This window comes from Aethalodelphis obliquidens, unplaced genomic scaffold (genome assembly GCF_003676395.1).
Source record: "Aethalodelphis obliquidens isolate GAN/ISIS:26980383/991018 unplaced genomic scaffold, ASM367639v1 scaffold12, whole genome shotgun sequence".
NCBI lineage: Eukaryota > Metazoa > Chordata > Mammalia > Artiodactyla > Delphinidae > Aethalodelphis > Aethalodelphis obliquidens.
The window spans coordinates 39061911-39081844 of record NW_020837956.1 but is presented as its reverse complement, the minus strand read 5'-3'; the positions used below and the strand labels follow the sequence as shown (position 1 = coordinate 39081844).

General features: G+C 41.7%; 1 long non-coding RNA gene across 1 annotated transcript; it reads left to right on the top strand.

Moving 5' to 3' along the window:
* Window positions 1-276: 276 nt before the first annotated feature.
* Window positions 277-10072, top strand: LOC113624102 (uncharacterized). The gene is made up of 3 exons (XR_003434217.1): window positions 277-3245; window positions 4462-4697; window positions 8668-10072. It is a non-coding gene; the product is annotated as an uncharacterized LOC113624102 (long non-coding RNA).
* Window positions 10073-19934: the final 9862 nt, after the last annotated feature.

The window sequence follows — 19934 nt, the reverse complement described above, 5'->3', positions numbered from 1 at the left end:
TTCCGTAGTAGAATTACTACGGAATATTTTTTTTAATGGAAAGGACCTTGGGCATCATCTGGTTATTTTTTCTAATGAAGTATAGTTGATTTACAGTTAGTGTTAGTTTCTGGTGTACAGCAAAGAGATTTATTCATATATATATATATATATATATATATATATACACACACACACACATTTTCCGATTATTTTCCATTATAAGTTATTATACAATACTGAATATAGTCTCCTATGTTTACAGGAATCCGAGCCCGCCCTGGGAAGGCTGCTCAGAATGAAGTCCATGCTTTAATTCCACCCTATCGCCAAGCCACGTGGACCCCTAACTGGGAGCTGCAGGATTATGACTATTTAATCCTCCTCTGTGCATTTCCCCTTGCTTTTTTTCCTGCTTCCAAACCCCAACTCTGTCTCATGTTTCTATCGGCCAAGAGAGAGCCTTGGACCAGCCCACCAGCAAGCACAGTCCTCCTGGGGTACAGACCACAATCTGCCCATCACCCGGGTCGGTTGGGCTGAGACATATGAGCACAGCCTGGTGTTTTCAGCTGCTTCCTGAGCAGAAGGGCAGGAGGCAGGGCCTCCAAGCACAGGACTGGGAAAGTGGTGGCCCTGCTCGGGGTTCCTTGTCTTGCACACCTTCGTGCCTGGGAGTTACTCCGCTAAGGAGAGTTTTCTCTACATTTAGCAAAAGCAGGGCGAGTGCCTAGGAAAGTTACACACATTGGTCCCTCAGGTAACAGCCCTCCCCTTGGCCAGGGGGACCACTTATCCAAGCAAAATTAGTGGATTTTTGCCTGAATATGACTTAATCTGTATGGCAGAAAGAAAGGATTTCTCAGCTACTGGCACCTGGGCAGACTATTCAGATGGTTAAATATTGCAGTGTTTTAGAACTGGAAAAATCCTACCGCCTCCCACGAAGGTAAGAAAACCAATGTTGAAAGAAGTCAAATGAGACACAGGGCAAGACCCAGTCTGCACACTGACTGGCGGCAGAATATGTTAGAACCAGAACTCCTGGTGCAGGCTTGTTGGCTTCTATAGGATGTGAAGTTGGTCCAGCTGGCCAGTTATTTTAAGCCATTGGCTTTTAAGTCTGGAGGTTGCGTGCAGTGGGTTGGAGAGGGGAGCCTGACCTGGAGATGGAGGAAAAGTTCAAAGCCGTCTTCGTTTCTGTCAGCAGCCCTCTCTCCCTCCTCACCAAGTGATCTCGGGAGGTGAAATGAAAGTCATGTCAGTTTATACCCAGGAGAACCTGGAAACAATAAAGGCTTAAATTTAGACAAGAAAAACGAAAACGAATGATCATCAAAAGAGGCACTCTTACGGTCAATTTAAAAAAAAATCCTACTGAGACACTAAAGTGAGATTTGGGGATTTTCTTTTCATAGAATTGTCGTGGTGTGAGGACTTGCAGAGACGTTTGTATCCAAGCTTTTCTTGGGAGATGAGGTCACTTTCTCACAAGTACTTTTAAATAAACACACACACGCAGCTATACATATAGGTACGTATATGTAGTTTATTTTAAAGCCATAGTATTTCTTATTTTTCTGTATTTTGCCCTAGTTTCTGCTAAAGGCCACTATGCATTCACATTTAAATATGGCTTCAGCTTCAATTTAGCATAACGTGTACCCCAATTTATTGGGTATCAAGTGGTTAACAGAAATGCCATGAATGCATATTCAAGGAGACCCTTTAGCTGCATTAAGAAGAAAGTACCAGCTTTCCTGCTAACCTAGAAATGTAATTTTTAGTTCATTCCTCAATCAGGAGGTAACTTTTCAAAGCCCAACCTGAAAGCATGAAATGTAACCTTCCTAAAGGTGAGAAGAGACCCAAATCACAGATGAGGAACAAGAATTCTTGTGGAAGTAGACTTAGCAGTTGTGAAGCTGCAGGAAGATAAAGAAGCTTCTCTTAGGATAATAAATACCTACAGGCTGGCATTTTGTAAGAAATGTCACTTATATAAAATGTGGAGGTTGTTGGATATCAATGTTATGTTGAAACACATTCCTACGTAATTATTTTAACTAAAGGCACCTGGTAAGGGCAAACTTGAGGCAGTTTTTTGTGTTGTCTCTTTTTTTTAATTTTAAGATAAAATAAACTTTCAGGTAATTGCTTCCTACCATTTTGCTGTTTTGTTTTGGTTTTCCCTTATACCAGCAGAAACAAAAGACATCCATCATGAAGCAGAACTTTTTTGAAGTGGGACAACCATGTGTGCCCTCCCTCAACCTTAAGGCAAGCAGACCGATTCCCTCTTCCTCTAAATTCTAGCATTCTGACTCCACAGGAAAGTACAATAGTCCAACAGATCTACCAATACTCTCTTGTTATAAAATGCTAGAGAGTTTCTGGAGACGGAGTTTAAAAATTGCACAGGAGGCGAAGAACTTTCTAAAACAAAGAGGCTTGAGATCCTAACCCTTTTCTGTTAAGGTTAGAGACTGTTAGAATATTTCTGATGGACTGAAGTAGCTTCAAATAAATTGAGCAGTCCGTGAGGGACACCAGGGGCTAAGCCACTGGCGAGTCTCTGCAGGCTTCCTAGAGTCACCACCAAGGGTGGGGCAGCCCATTGCAGACGCAGCACAGGAACGATGGCAGAACCACATGCAGCCCTCCTCCCACCACTACCCAGGGTCCTGAAGCTGAGGACACGTGGCTTGGGGAGCATGGATATCTCAGGTATGTTCAAAGAGCAGCCTAACAGTGGCTCAGACTGACTTTGGTAAAAGGAACATTCTCCTCCCCCAAGGAAACACCACAAGAGTGATGCACATCAGACACCGTAACCCATCCTGCCGCGGGCACAGAACCTTGAGGCTTCCTGCTCACCTGATTCAAGGTGGTGTCTGCCTGAGCTTCTGCAGTCCTTCCGCAAGGACCACCCAAGTGCTCAGCTCAACTGAGTGTAGCAGCCACATCATAGAGAACAGCCTGGACCCTCCTGCAGGATGATCGGATTTCAGAATCCTCAGCAGTCCTTTGGGTTTATATTTTTCTCTTTGAGCTGTTGGTACCTACCCCTGAATTGCTGGATTGAGTCAGAACTTGTCCTTTTCACAGGAAGAAGAGAACTCTGGAAGAAAGAAAAAAAAATAGTCTCTCCATTTGCAGATGGCAGACTGGTCATAATCTGGAGGTTAAGAGAGTTCCCTGAGTTTATACACCAAACCAATGAACTGGATTATACGGCAGCTACATGAAGCTTATCATTCTGGAAGGTGAGTTTAGCCTTCCTTAGCTAATTTTTTGTTTGTGTTCCTAAATGTCCGATTTAGAGATTCCACTGTTCCCACAATTTGAGGCATACGCCTGGATTGTGTGGCTCCTGTGTTACTACCTTAATTCAGATTCTGAATTAAATAGTTTTATCCATCTGAGCTGCCTCCCTACAGGATGTGAATTCACAGACTTCTTTCTTCCTTAGCATACTTCATACTACACTCACATTAGAAACACTCCACAAAAACAGTACCAAGGCTTCAAGGGAATGCTAACAGAACAAAAATAAAGAGGGACAAAAAAAAAAAAAAAAGAAAGAATGCTGTGAAAATCCTGCTTGCTAAATAGAGGACTAAATGAAAGCGTTTTTCTGAAGTCTGCGCTTTACACATAAACAGATCTGCAAAATTCCCCTCTGAGATCCTTTCACTGTATTAACACATTCTCAAAGCTTAAAGTTTACTCTTTGAAAAATTAGCCCAAAGAATAGTGCATTGTGCTTCAAAAGAATACTTTAAGATGATCTCTCCCTGGGCGTGAAATTTTATTCTTAAGAGACTGAAGTAAAAGATAGTGAAGGTAAGATGGCAGTAAGCGCCCCCAAAACAATGTTGAATTCAGTTATTAGTTTTCTCAAAGAGTTTACATTCATACTCGAGATCAATTTAAAATGGAGAATAACGATTCTAAACTAAATAAGGTTTAAGGTTTGAAAAGTAGCATTATAAGTTTAATTTATTTTTATTTTTTGTCACTTTGAATTTTACACATCTTCCTACAAAGGAGTTTAGGATGATTTGCACCATTTGACTAAAACACTCATGCTCTAGTATAAAGCAGCCCTCTTTCTGCTTCTCCACACCCTAAATTCACAGGCTCTTTTGACAGAGTTTGAAGCTTAATTCAAATAGATGTGCCTGCATAGAGCATCTACCTTGTACCAGGGACTGTGAGAGTAGAAAGGTAATGAAAACTTCATTCCCAAAATCAGGTTGCTCATAAATTTGTGGGTGAGGCATAATATACATAAAAATAAGACATGATGAAATAGACAAAATATAGGCAGTGTTTGCTGGAAAAAGGAGCAGAGAGAAATTCATGGGGGCAGGACTGGGAGGGATGGGGGTGGTATGATCAGGGAATAACTGAAAATAGCCAGAGTCAGCCTTAGGAAACTATCCTCAAAAATCAGTTTTAATTCTCCTGTGCGTGCAGATGGAAGGTGGTGAGCAGTGTATAAAGGGGGAAGCCACTGGCCTGTGTGTGGAAATTGAAGCATGGAGGGAAGAGCCAGGTGCAAGGAGACCCAGGAAGGAAGAAATGATAACCTCTGGATTCTCAGCTTTCAAATCCCAGCAACTCATTTGATTCTCACAACAGAACCAACTACGAAGACGCTGGGACTATAAAGGAATGAAACATCTCACTGGACTAGCGCCCATGTTTCGTAGGTAATAGGCTGGAACTTAAAGCCGTGTCTTCTCCTTATTCTGTGCTGCAGGGAGAGAGAGAGAAAGAGAGAGAGGAGGGAGAATTAAAGTAGGAGGCTTTCCAGATAACAAATAACTAATGCCATTTGCTTTCATTGTTCTGAATGTTCTCCTAATTGAGAATTACATGAGGTTCTTTGCAAACTATGCCCATTTAGTGGATTGGTTGATTAATTAATTTGCTGAGGAGATTAGCTCCTCCCTCAGCAAGATGGCGGCAAGATTGATCTGCCCTCTGGAAGCCAGAATGGTCCCTTCACTGGGGCAGAGATATTTGGACACCCACAGAGAGAGGAGTATTGGGTGGGATGATTTTCCTGCACCCAACTCTCACTTCTCCTTTTCAGGCTATACATCAAGAGGGTTTTGGCATCTTTTTAACTCTGGGATTTTGACACTGCCACAGATATATTCGTAGTTTGTGTATTTTAATTGTATTTCCTTTATAACGTATGACAAAAATAGCATACCCACAGGTTGTAGCAGGTGAGTTGCAAGTTGTATTATTTTAACATATACTGAAAGTGAAAGAGATGATGATTTTGTTTCATTCATTACCTTTTGTAAATGCTTATAAACTTCCAGAGTGAAGAGGTCTGAATCACCATCACCTGCAGGGTTTCGTTAAAAATTTTCTCTTTCCCTCCTGCCACCCTCCACTGTTGGGGAGGATTCCCATTAGATTTTTAAGGCTCCCAGATGACTTTGATGATCAGTGAAACATTGGAAATACCGAATTAGAGTACCCTAACCATAGAAGCACACATATTTAAGTGTGTTCACAATAATTACTTTAAGGATAATTAATGCTTTCATAATCAATAAATAAAGGATTAAACTGGTTATATGTTACTCTGAAGTGTATATGTGCTAAGGCAAAATGGGGTGTCTGAGGCATGAACCACCCTAGGTAAACCTGAACAGCAGAAGTCCAGATCCTGGAGAGCATAGCATAGATCCTTGCTTCTCCCAGGGTGGACCTCAGACCAGCAGCTCTGGCATCTGCTGGGAGCTTGTTAAAGTGCAGATGTATCTAGTGAGACAAATAAGAATCTGTATAGTAACAAATTACCAGGTTATTCCCATCAGGAAATTTTAAGAAGTCTTAGGTTCTTCACCTTGACTGCCTGTTAGAAGCAACTGAGACAATCTTTAACATGACAATTCCAGGTTCCTACCCCAGAGAAATGATACCAGGTTCTAGGGGTGGAGCCTGGGCATTTTTGGGTTTTTTTGTTGTTGTTGTTCTGTTTTGTTTTGTTTGTTTGTTTAATTTTTATTGGAGTATAGCTGACTTACAATGCTGTGTCAGTTGCTGCTGTACAGCAAAATGAATCAGTTATACATATACATATGTCCACTCTTTTTTAGATTCCTTTCCCATATAGGTCATTACAGAGTATTGAGTAGAGTTCCCTGTGCTATACAGTAGGTCCTTATTAGTTATCTATTTTATATGGAGTAGTGTGTATATGTCAATCCTAATCTCCCAATTTATCCCTCCCCCCCTTACCCCCTGGTAACTATAAGTTTCTTTTCTACATCTGTGAGTCTATTTCTGTTTTGTAAGTAGGTTCATTTGTACCCTTTTTTTTAAGATTCCAAATATAAGTGATATCCTATGATATTTGTCTTTACCTTTCTGACTTAGTTCACTCAGTATGACAATCTCTAGGTCCATCCATGTTGCTGCAAATGGTGTTATTTCATTCTTTTTTAAGGCTGAGTAATATTCCATTGTATATATGCACCACATCTTTATCCATTCCTCTGTTGATGGACATTTAGGTTGCTTCCATGTTCTGGCTATTGTAAATAGTGCTGCAGTGAACTGAGCATTGGTGTTTTGAAACCAATGCCCAATTCTGCCTTGTCACAATACTATTTATATGAAAGAGAGAAGGCTTTTCTCCCACTCAGTATTGGCAAGCCTACGAGTACCTCCTTCCATGAAGGTAACAATGTCGCCAGGAGTGCCGCCCTGTTACAGTACCCACACTTGGAGACCAGCATCCCATTAGCCCCATTCACTGGCTGGGGACAGCCTTAGGGCTCTGACACCCTGTGTGTACACAATCCAGCTCCTTCATTTCCTCTGGTACCCATGAGATCAGACTGAAGCTTTGCTAATGATGAAAGTATGACAAATTACCTCTGAAGAGCCCAAGCACTCATTCTGTGGTCAGTGCCTTTCACTGTATCAACTAATTCAGAGTCTCTTTCATTTCATCAAGTGATGAAAACTGTTTTCACAATTTCTTTTACAGATGGAAGAATTAAGCTAACACATATCATCAGGTCTCTAATCTTAGGCCAATAATGAGTTGTTTTTTTTTTTTTTAATTTGAAGGGACAAGAAAGAAAGAAGTAAATATTGCATTTACGACTAAATTTTTCCTCACCATATGAGTATGATTTAAAAATAAAAATTAACTGCAATAGAATTTAATTGCCTTGAGTCTTATTGAATTCAAGGTTAGATGATGTGATCAGCCCTATAAAGCAAAATGTTCAATGAATCAACTCAAATTTCCCAAACGCAGGTGAGGTTAAGAGTGTACAGTTTAAGTGGCATGGATCAGTGGACATCACAGAATCACTGTAAGATGTTGATCTTTGTAGTTTTCTCTTACTAAAATTTACTAATTCAGAGAAGAGGCCCTCCTTTTGTTTTTAAAGATCTTTCATAGTATTACCTGCTGGTCTTATCCTTCCCCTCCTCACATTAGATAACCAAGAACCCAAGAGATAATCAAAATGGCCATTCATTTTAAATTATCTTAATCTCATCATACCTACTTATAATCATCCATTGAGCTAGAATTTATAAAGTACATTTACATATATCACCATATTTAATGTTTTACTATCCTCTGGGTCATTATTTCAGTTTGATTTACAGATAATGACACAAATAATTTTAATATTTCATATGCACATGTTGACTTGGAGGTTACATTTCTTTGAATTACTGCTTCACATCGTTGAAGATTCAAAGTTACCCTCAAGTTCCAAACTGACTTAGGAGCACCTAGTAAGAGGGTGGTGAGGCCAGGTGGTGAAACAAAGAAGCACACCTGAAGTATAATATGGCTTCAGTACTCAAGGGGCTTATAGTTTACTTGATGAGGAAAAAAGCATTTTTCAATTAAACATTTGAAATAGCAAAAAGCAACATGTTTAGTGACACAGTGAGTAATACAGATAATGAAATGTTTAGAATGTGAAATGTTGGAATAAAGGAAAAAGAACTTTGAGCTAGGAGAGGAAGTTCCAACTTCCACCTGGATGAGTCCTGAGAGGTCACAGTCTCTCCCTGGCCTCGCCACACTCCCCAGGAACAGGAAGGATTTGCTTAAAACATCACAGTTTCCTCTCCAACTGGAAAAGCTACTGTCTGGGGTAAGCGGAGTTTAAGTGAAGAGTGAGGACTGAGCTGGCCACTGTGGATGAAAAGGAGCTGATAATACCCAGGTGACCAGGAGAAGAGGAGGATCGGGAAGCCTGCTGCGATTTGTCATGCAACAGAAGTTTCAACTCCCACGAAGTAATGCTTCTCTGAGCTCTAAGAGCCTCTCCAGCTCACGTAGCCTGAAGTCAGCTAAGTGCAGATATTAATTCTGAGGGCTCTTGGTTCAGAGGACACTTATGTTGGGCATAAATTCCCTCACCACCATTTACTGGTATGACAGTACTTACTGCACCATATCCGGTTTTCTGTGAGCATACCTGAATGCAGAAATAAACCGTATGAGTGAAGAACTGTTTGTATTTTTCTGTCAGTGTTGTCGGATTCATCTCTGCCATCCTCTTTAGACCAAATCCAGGGCCTTGCGCCTCACAAGTGCTAAATAAATGCTTGCTGAATCTGACTCTCTTGCTGAACAGAATAAGGGAGAAGCAAAGTTCACTTTTCTTTTCTCGTTCTCAGGACTGGGAGCAGGTGAGGAGCTCGATAATAGCCAGAAAAGGAGAGTTGTGGGCCATTCCTTTAGACCAGTGGCTGCAGTCTGACCATGTGAAGGTGAGTCTGCCTGGAGGAGTACGGTGTGATCATACACAGCAGATTATGAAGTAAGTCACAAGCCCCACCCGCCTCTATTATGCCTTGCTGCCACACCCCTTTAGGTTGCTGGCTCTGACCCGGAAATCATTTGAGTTTGTAACTCCAGATTCAGAAAACAATCAGAGCCAAGAAAAGATTTGACATAACATCTGATTGCTAACAGCTTAGATTGGAAAAAGATTTCATTATTGTGGAGCTTTTAAAAGATTTAAGCAAATATAATGTAGTTCTACAAAACAAGTATCAGGTAGTTTCTCTGAGTCTCTCAACATACAATGGCCAAGATATGAAGTCTGATTATCAGACAGAGTATAAGAAGTGGACTTCTGAAGAACATTTGTGAAAACACACCATTGGTTTTTCCAAACGTGTTCTTTGATTTTAGGCCTCCTTCTTCTCTTGGAGTAAGACAAATCTTTAAAATAAATGTTGGCAGAGACTGGATAGCTTTTCTCCAGATGTGCATAATACAGATACTCTATCAGACCATCTACTTAGATCATGACCCCAGGAAAGTTCTTGAATCTCTTTGAGTCTCAGTTTCTTCATTCATCAAGTAGAGAAATAATGCCCACCAGGCAGGGTTATTTTAAGAACTCAAGAACTAATGCTTATCGAGTGCTTCCTATGTTCCAGGCCCCATACTATGCGTTATACATGCACTAACTCATTTAACCTCACACTAACCCAAGGGATTAGGGACTGTTATTACCACCCCAGTTCATAGATGTGGAAGCTCAGGTGTAGGGAACATAGGAAGTTGCCCAGGTTATACCTCGTGAGTGAGAGAGCCGGGCTCAAAGAGAGACAGCCTGAGCCTGAGACCCACACTCTTGATCCCCAGCCCCAGTTCCTTGAACCTATGAAGTGCTCAACTGTGGTTGTGCTCTCTCCTCTTGGACCTCTTCTTGACATCTTCGTCTTCTATTTCATCAGAAATTATATGGGAGATGCTGCAACTCTAGAACAATGTGAAAATGTCCTATGTGATTTTTCCGTAAGTGCAAGACTTCTAAATATATTGCAGTATCAATTCTTAATAGTATTTCAAATGTTGAACCCAGATCCAGTTACCTCTGTTCCTGTATTCCTGTTCTGATCAAAAAATCAGAATTGCATTAATTATATCACCAATGGAGCAGAATTGATGTTTCAGCTGCATAGGTCCAGACAATTTGTTTACTTTTCCAGTAGACTGCCTCATTTATTCAGTCAAATACAGAAATACTCTCATAATATAATTTTATAAATAACAGAAAATGTATTCTTATATGCCCAAACATTTTTTTTTTTTTTTTGCGGTACGCGGGCCTCTCACCCTTGTGGCCTCTCCCGTTGTGGAGCACAGGCTCTGGACGCGCAGGCTCAGCAGCCATGGCCCACGGGCCCAGCCGCTCCGCACCACGTGGGATCTTCCCAGACAGGGGCCCGAACCCGTGTCCCCTGCATCAGCAGGCGGACTCTCAACCACTGTGCCACCAGGGAAGCCCTGTTTTTTAATTTTTAAAGCCATCTACTAAGTACAGCTTTGTTAACTTTTGTAGCTCCTCCGCATTGCTGAGCAGAATGAGAAGGTAGGTCTGCATCCACACTTACGATGAGGTCACAGGAAAGAGCATCCTTCCTTCCCACCAGGCATCCCTGAGGCCCCTGGAGAAGGTGGCAGGTGACCCAGGTGCGGGCGGTGATCAGAGGTAAGCAAACAGGATTGAAGCAAGGAGCTCATGCACAGAACAAAATGTGACCAGTGGAAGGTGAAACCTACAGATTCAAAACCCAGTAGGGGAATTCCCTGGCGATCCAGTGGTTAGGATTCGGCACTTTCACTGCAGTGGGCTCGGGTTCGACCCCTGGTCTGGGAACTAAGATTCCATAAGTCACGCAGCGAGGCAAAAAAATTTAAAAAATAAAAAAAATAACTGGTAGTTTTCAGAAAATCAGCAAGAGGGGCCCCATTACCAAACTCAAGTGTTTCACTGAACATGAATACATCCCAGAGGTCCTGGGGATCCAGCAGACCTGGGACCTCTTTGTACATCCCCAGAGGTGGAAGTCTTACCATGAAGACAAGGCAATGCAATGTCCTTTGAGAAGCTGGCTTTGAGCCCTGTGGCCTTGGGTAAGGTGCTTACATTCGGGGGCTCAATTTCCTCAGCTGCTAAGTTCCTGCAGGGCTTCTGTGAGAGGCAGAGAGAACACCTGTCAAATGCTTGGACGTGGTTAGCAAATGGTAAGCACTGTGGGTATATGCAGAGGCATGCAAGTCCCATGCCAGCTGTAGGTGACAGCAATTCACGGAGGCAAACACTGAGAGTTTATTTTGAGACACACTTACGCTTGAAACACAGGCTTCTGGAGGGCAATGCCTGGCACACCGAGATTGTGTTGAGGGCCTTAGACACCACAGCATTCACTATTGAACAGCCAAGCTCTTTCCACACTACCTAGCAATTTATTTCTGGGTTAATATGAGGTGATGGTTTCAACCTGTAAATCCCATTAAGTTTGAATCCTGGTTACGTCAAGGTAATGCATAAGAAAAAGGTTGTCATGGCAATTTATATCTGAGACTCACAGGTGATCATAGACCCTAGCTCTGAGGCTCAAGGGACAGTATATTTTCCATGCTTCATTTTTCATACTGGAATTCTCTTCCCCTTCCAACATCCAAAGACTCGATTGCTGGAATCTCTGTGGGGCAGAGATTGACTTTTTACATTGTTTGAATAATGCTCTGAGGTGGTAATTACAAGTCTAATAGATACATTTTTATATTGGGAAATTTTATATTGGAAAATTCTATGTATCTGAGAGCTTTCAGTAATGACTATTTTTTAATCTAATAGTTTGAGGTAAACATAGGGATAACCTTCAAGCATATTCCCCTTGATAAATGTGTGAGATCAACTCTGCGCTGTTCTAAATAAAACCCCTTCGTTATCTAGTTTGAGGCTATATTTTCAACATTCAGCAAATAAAACGTACCTCTCACACTTGAGACCTCGCTCACTGAATTTAGCTCAGGTACATATTTCAGATTCCTCTTTGTGACACGATTACTTATATTATTGTAAGGCACACAAATGGCCCAAACTGTTGGAATTGTGACTTCTATACAAATAGGAAGTTCACTTTGTCATGAGACCTTTCAGAGAGGTTAGAGGTTCTAAACTACTTACCCTGTTGGCCCAGAGTGTGGTAGCCAAAGAATTATTTGCTTTTACAGGCCAGTCTGGCTGTTTCCAGTATCCTTTTTGACAGCTTTGCTTGTTTTCCTACATTTATTGTTTTCGAAGAGCTCAGGTTTTTAGATGCAGGAACAGAACTACTGGCTTTTAGAAGATCGGCAGACTTCAAGATTCATCTACTGACATGAGGGCAGAGACGCCATGATTGCTGCCTGGTTCCAAAATTTTCTTGATCTTTCTGCTTTCAAGCACCACTTACCACTTTATGTAAGAAAATGCTTCTTCTTGAGGAGTATATTATTAATATGTCCAAGGGTATAAGATGACCTTCGGCCGTATCTACATGTTCTTACATACATTGCCTGGAAATTCATTTAAAATGAAAATCGTTAGGTTCTGTCAGCCTCTTTATAATTATCAACCCCAACTGAGAAAAAAACATGGAAAAGGGCTTCCCTGGTGGCGCAGTGGTTGAGAGTCTGCCTGCCGATGCAGGGGACACAGGTTCGTGCCCCGGTCTGGGAAGATCCCACGTGGCGCGGAGCGGCTGGGCCCGTGAGCCATGGCCGCTGAGCCTGCACATCCGGAGCCTGTGCTCCGCAACGGGAGAGGCCACAGCGGTGAGAGGCCCACGTACCACAAAAAACAAACAAACAAACAAACAAAAAAACATGGAAAATGTTACTGCATGATTATAAACATAATTTAGAAAGTATTCTTTAAAGAAAACAATTAACTTAATATTCAAAATAACCGTACATGTAGGTATTGCTGTTATCTCTGTTTTATGAAGGAAGAGAGTAGATTTCAGGAATGTTGTGAAGATTTCCAAACTCACAGTGCCAATAAATGGCAGGCCCAGGATCAAATATTCTTTGGTTGTATTAATGTATTCATTAAACTCTCCTGCAAAGGTCATATATGCCAGCCTCCTTGCAAGGTCAAGATTCCCTGCCCCACTGTTTAGGAAGATTCTGTCACAAGGCAGACAGATACACCAGCCAAGAAATCGCCATACTATGTGCTACACGCTACAATAAAAGAACATTCATTCTCTCTGGTAGGCTACGAAAGCTTCCAGGAGGGTATTCCATCTGATCTGGGTTTGAAAGGGTGCTATTACCTCATGGACTAGAAAGAGCATAGGCAGAGCCAGGGAAGCCAGGAGCAGCCTCACTTGCTTGTGGATGATAGTGGTTTGGGACTACGGGAACATGAAGAGTCAGGGCCTGAGTGGCAGGAAGTATGATTATCTTTAAGCTTTAACTAGCTACTTTTAGGGGCTGGATGGTGTCCTTATATGGTCTGAAAGTCCTAACCCCCAATGTAACCTTATTGGTCTTTAAAAAGGTAATTAATTAAAATGAGGCCATTAGGGTGGGTTCTAATCTTATCTGACCTGTGTCCTGATAAGAAGAAGAGATCAGGACAAACAGACACACACAGAAGGAAGACCCTGTGAGATCACAGCAAGAAGGCAGCCATCTGCAAACCAAGGAGAGAGGTCTCAGGAGAAACTGCTCCCATCAACACCCTGATTTTGGACTTCTGGACTCCAAAAGTGTGAAGAAATACATTTTTATTGTTGAAGCCACCCAATCTTCTTTGTTACAGCAGCCATAGAAAAGCAGTCAGCTGCTTCTATCTTTTCAAAATCTTTATTTAGACCACTCTATGCCTCCACCAGCAGCACAGGCAAATAGCACTCAGTTCTAAGGAAGAGGGCCTGTGCTATAATCACCCCAAAGCAGGAACTGTCACCAGGACGGTAGGCAGGGTACGATGCAGCCACATTCTAGCACCAGCTGGATAAGCGCCTTGCAAGGAGACTTCTGCAGGTGCTAGGCAGAAGTCTTTGCAGGTGTACAGCTTCAGGGGCCATGGAAAGAATGGCCTGGGAAGAATGGCTGGTGGCATGCCCCACAGAGGGCCTTGCCAGAAAGCGGCAGGGGCGGCCGGAGCCGAACAAATCACCCTTAGCCATCCAAGCTGATTTGTGGCCTGATATAGCCTTTTATATGGCTTCCCTCAAACTTCACATAATTCATGGCTGCAGCTCACTTTCATTACCATGCTCAGGACCAGGCTTCCAGAAACTCCTTTGAGGGCGCCCTCCACAAGGTCGCCCTGGAAAGTGGAAGGAAGATGCACTCTGGCTTGTGTGACAGCCACTGGGAGGAACAGGCTTCTGAAGGTGTCATGTAGCCCCTTAAGGCTACCCCAGGTTTTATTTTTAACTGTTACAGGCTTAACTATCTCTTTGAAATGCTGCAACAGGGCTGACCCAGCTACAAGTCAGCTCCTGCTAGGGAAATCATGTGAACCCGTAACTCCCAAAGACCTCCCAGTACATCTCCTAGCCTCTGGTCTTCCTCCCTGACTGTTTCATCCTCCAAAGAGATGCTGGAGGGTGTGCTCCTCCCACAGGGCTGTCATGTCATTCCTGATCCTGAGTTTCATCTTTTAAAACAGTGTTTTTAAAATTTGGTGTCACTGTTGTTAAACATATTTTTTGAGCATGCATAATATGTACATTTATATCTTTTTATAAATTAGACATTTAGGGCTTCCCTGGTGGTGCAGTGGTTAGAAATCTGCCTGCCAGTGCAGGGGACACAGTTTCAATCCCTGGTCCGGGAAGATCCCACATGCCGCGGAGCAGCTAAGCCCAAGGGCCACAACTGCTAGAGCCCACGCAACTAGAGCCCGTGCATCGCAACAAGAGAAGCCACCACAATGAGAAGCCTGCGTACCACAACGAAGAGTAGCCCCCGCTCGCCACAACTAGAGAAAGACCGTAAGCAGCAATGAAGACCCAATGCAGCCAAAAGTAAATAAATTATCTTTTAAAAAATTAGACATTTACTACTATATACATATAATATATACTATAAAACTACAAAAAAAAGCAGAGAAATTAAAGGAAAATAAATGTAAAAGCTGAAGTCCAAATCCTTTCACCCTGTGTAAAAACACCACAAAAAACTCTGTCCTCAGATGACAGCCTTCCGAGTGCCCTGAAATGATTAGCTCACACCAGCCTCTTGCCATTGTCCACAAGACCATGCTTCCTTCCCAGCTCTTTCCTTTGTAGACATTCTTCCTTCTGCCTCCATGTTCTATCTGTTCAAACTTCTCATCTTTCAAGATCCAGGTTAATTATAAACAATGAAAATCACATACCCAAGTAACAGGAAAACTTGTTACGCTATTCCAGAGCTCAAACAAACAACACTATACTGTTCTTTAAAATTACTTAAAGACATTTTAATCACAAAATAAATATACAAATTAAGGACTTAAGAATGGAAAAGTAAAATGATAAGAATTTCTATAAGCATTGAAAATAGTTAAATATAAATCTAAGAGTTTTGGATCTGGTTATAAACATAACTGTAGGTGCCCAGAATTTATTCTTATAAAATATATGGAAATGATAATTAATAATATTAACATGAGTTCAAAATACCAAACCCTATTAGTAGAATGGATAAGTGGAAGAAGGACACTAAGAATACCCAATTCATTATCTAATTCCCAAATTCATTAGGGAATTTGAAATAAAATTTCATTTTGAATTTTACTTATAACAGAAATATACCTTCAGAAATTTCAGGGAAATTTAAATATAACTCCTAGTAGTAATTCAGATGATACTTGAGTCTTCCCAATTATAAGGTAAAATAAAACAACCAATACATAGTTTATAAAGCAAAATATAAAAAAGGAGAAATAATAAGAATGCATAAAAATCACCATGAAATAAGGTGACAAGATTAAAAACATGTAAATTGGTTATGGCATATATTCAAATGTTTTGGAATTTTTTGATGATGTTGGGAAAGTACTTATTGAAAATATTAGTTTAAAGAAAACATAACACAAATATTTCTAAAGTAAGCACATATTTATATTTATACACACACATCATATATAGGTATATATATGTGTGTTTATACATGTATGTGCGTATATACAACTATACATAAAACTATATATTATATGCATGTATATATACACACACATATGTATATATTTATTTACATACATACACACACACATATATATATATATATTTTACATCTTTATTGGAGTATAATTGCTTTACAATGGTGTGTTAGTTTCTGCTTTATAACAAAGTGAATCAGTTATACATATACATCTGTCCCCATATCTCTTCCCTCTTGCGTCTCCCTCCCTCCCACCCTCCCTATCCCACCCCTCTAGGTGGTCACAAAGCACCAAGCTGATCTCCCTGTGCTATGTGGCTGCTTCACACTGGCTATCTATTTTACCTTTGGTAGTGTATGTATGTTGATGCTTCTCTCACTTCGTCTCAGCTTCCCCTTCACCCCCACCCGTGTCCTCAAGTCCTTTCTGTACATCTGCATCTTTATTCCTGTCCTGCCCCTGGGTTCTTCAGAACCTTTTTTTTTTTTTTTTTTTTTTAGATTCTATATATATGTGTTAGCATACTAGTATTTGTTTTTCTGTTTCTGATTTACTTCACTCTGTATGACAGACCGTATGTCCATCCACCTCACTTCAAAAAACTCAATTTTGTTTCTTTTTATCACGCCACATATTTTAAAAGGTAAAAATGAAGCTTACCAAAAAAAAAAAAAAAGAAAAATATAATAGTAGCTTAGTTCTTGAACAAAAGTGACCCTTTAAGGCCATATTTCCCTTAGGTTTTCTGAATATTGTGAGTTTCCTTGTTTTCAAATGTATTTTAATCTATTTTTTATATTTGTATCATCCGTTTGTCCCTTCAAATTGCCTACTTGAAGCTTGTTCAGTTCTTTCCATCTGAATCATAAAGCGATTCCTGGAAGAGGTGGGTGGGGAGCTCTGGTGCAATCCTCGTGTATAAAAGAGGATCAATGAGTTTAGAAAGGAGCCTTAGGATCACCAAGCTCTGGCTGGTGGCACTTTTCACACATTTTTCCTGCATCAAACTTTTGAGAAAATACTCATAGTTGTAATCTAAGTCTAGGGACTGAGATCTTTCTCTGCATCACTGCCCACATCTGGCTGCCATGTTGCTTCTTTGACCTCTAATTCCCTGAAATTGGTGTCTGGGGCTTCTTGGGTTCCCAGAAGGAGACACTCCCTCCACAGGTGAGTCTAAAGGTGCCCATCTCCCACATCCCTGACAAGGGTGACATCTCCTGATGCTCCAGCATGGCCATTCCTTGAGGTGCCAGAGGTGTGTTGGTTCCACATGGAAGCAGGGAGAAGACCCTCTCTGAAGCCTCCCACTCCTCACAAATGCACCAGGCATCTTCCACAATCCAAAAACTTCTGTGTCCCATAATGTCATGCTGCCCTAACTGCCTGAGAGCAGCTTATTCCTTGTGGGAGGCAACCTGTGGAAGCTGAAAAGGTACGCTGAGAGGAGACACGGGCCATAGCTCTCAACACAACTTCATCACTCACCTGTCTGCATGTTTGGCAAATAATTCAACCACTGCTAGGACACTATTTTTATCATGTGGAAAGAGAGGGTGATAGTTTATGTCCTCCCCGTATCTCAAGACTCTTATGAGAATCCAGCGAGGCAATACATGTAGTGGTACCCTGTACAAGTAAGACATGCCGGGCCAGCAGAGGAAACTGCTATGTGTACAGCTCCATGGTTTCACTTTGCATCTGCATTAAACATTTACAGGACATTCCCCAATCTCAAATGTGGGCTTCTTACAAGTATACAGTAAATCCAGGATTGCTATCTAATGCATTCAGTATTCAAAATGTGTGTTTTGTTATTGATTTATTGATAAATTCTCTATACAGTCACCTGGATTAATGATATCTATCCTGAACAATTGCTAAGCTAGTGATCATAGACCTGCTTTCACTCAACTCTTCTACTCTGTTCCTGATATAGTTCTATGCACAGCTTGGTCTTCAATTCAGTGCTTTTTGACTATGGGAAATTTTTTCTTTTTCTCAGTTCTAACCCTGCTAACAGATACCAGTAAACCCCTGATTAATGGAATTACACATCACTTTCCATCCCAGCATTTGGAGACCAGTGGCAATATGCATAATGACATGCCACATGCTTCAGATATTATTGGGATGTCCTGGAAAGATTATTTATTGCCTATGGGAGGAATCCATCAATGGGAAGGGCTGGCATCCTGTCTGTGAGCTAGCTGTCACATACCCTGGGAAATGTCTCTTTGTGGGAGAAATCAAAACATGTGTTTTCTCCTTGCTGGCTGGCTTCTTATCCATTGTAACCCATCTTTTATTTGGCTTATTAGGCACAAAGTAACACAAACTCAGTCAGACTTACTGGCTTTCGTCATGTGGATGAACTGGTTAAGGATTTTCCCTAAGCACACTGAATGAGAGAGAAATGGAGTGAAATGCACAATATTGGTGAGACAAAGGGCATAGGGGCAGAAGTCGGAAGAGCTGTGAGTTACAGCTGGCTTTGGCGTTCACGAGTTTGGTGCCTTCGGGTAAGGTTGCACCTGAGTTTCCTCCCTGTACAATGCGAAATGACCTCACTGGCTTATCCTGAAGATTAGAGATGGCAGATGTCAAGTACACAGCCTGGTGTCTGGCACAGGTTGGTGCTAAAATCTCCATGCTTGCTCCTGGATTCTCAGGTTGTTCTACTTCACAGGATTGTATGATGGTCAAGTGAAATAATCCCTGTAAGAGATTTTACTCACTTTGTAACCTCCAACATTATAAAACAAGGTGTGACCATGCAGAAGACTGGTTAAAAAAAAAATTTCTTTTGCTTCACTTCAGCAAAATATTCAGAGTATCTTCCATCCAGCCACTATGATCGGTTCTGGAAATTCCAAAGTATCTGAAGTACAACTTGACCCGGAGGAGCTCACAGTACACAAAAGTGTCAACAAATAATTCACTTATAAAATAGCATGTGTTACATTCATAAATAAACACGGTGCTATGAAAACTCGGACAAGGGGATCTCATCCCATGGGGTTCAGGGAAGACTTTCTGGAGGACAGAACAACTTATTGGAGTCTCAAAGGAGGAAATAGATTATAAATGTGATATTTTTTGTTTTGTTTTGTTTTGCTTTTTGTCAGGGGAAGGTAGTGGGGGGCAGGGAAGGGGGTCTAAATAAAGAGAACAACGTGAGCCAGATACAGGCACATGAAAGAGTGTGTGTGTGTGTGTGTGTGTGTGTGTGTATGCACAGGAAGCCACTCTTAGTATAACTCCAGTGTGAAACTTGATCGACTACTGCAGGAGATGGGACGAAACCAAACACTCAGCTTTGAGGGCCATAGAGGGCCACTGCAAGATTTTAAGTCAATTTGCCTTTTAGGAAGATTATCCTGAATGCAGTTTGGGGAATTAATTTAAGGGGAAAGAAGAAAGGCATGGAGCCAGTTAACTGGCTTTGGAACCATGTGAGAAGAGATGTCGTCTGATTCAAGGGCGTGGTAGATGGGAAAAGAGGAAGGGGTTTAGCAAAGGCCTGAGCAGTAGTTTGAAGACTGGCTGAAGAGAGGACAGAGGCAGAGAAGAGAATCTAGGACGATGGCCAGAGGGCGGGCTGGGTGCAGTGCCATGAACAGCGCGACGCTGACGGGCCAGAAGTTCAGGCTGCGCATGCGTGCGTGAGTCAGGGGGCACTGGAGCTTGGAGACTGTGGAGAGCCCACGGAGCTGCAGTGATGCTGAACCGTCCAGGAACTTGTAGCCTCTGCAGTTACAGAGCAGACCAGCCTTCGCTCGGAAGCAGTTGATTTCTTTCCGGCCAGCTCATTACCAGCCTCACGGCACGTGCTGGACAACCACAGATAATGAACAACCAGAGACACATTTTGCAAAACTAACCGAGGCTCCCAAGCTCGGAGGGCCGTATCAGCTCCTTTGCAGAACCGGGGAGTTTACTGATACCTGTTTCAGAGTGAGATTAACCCCACTCTGGCAGGTTCTCTGTATT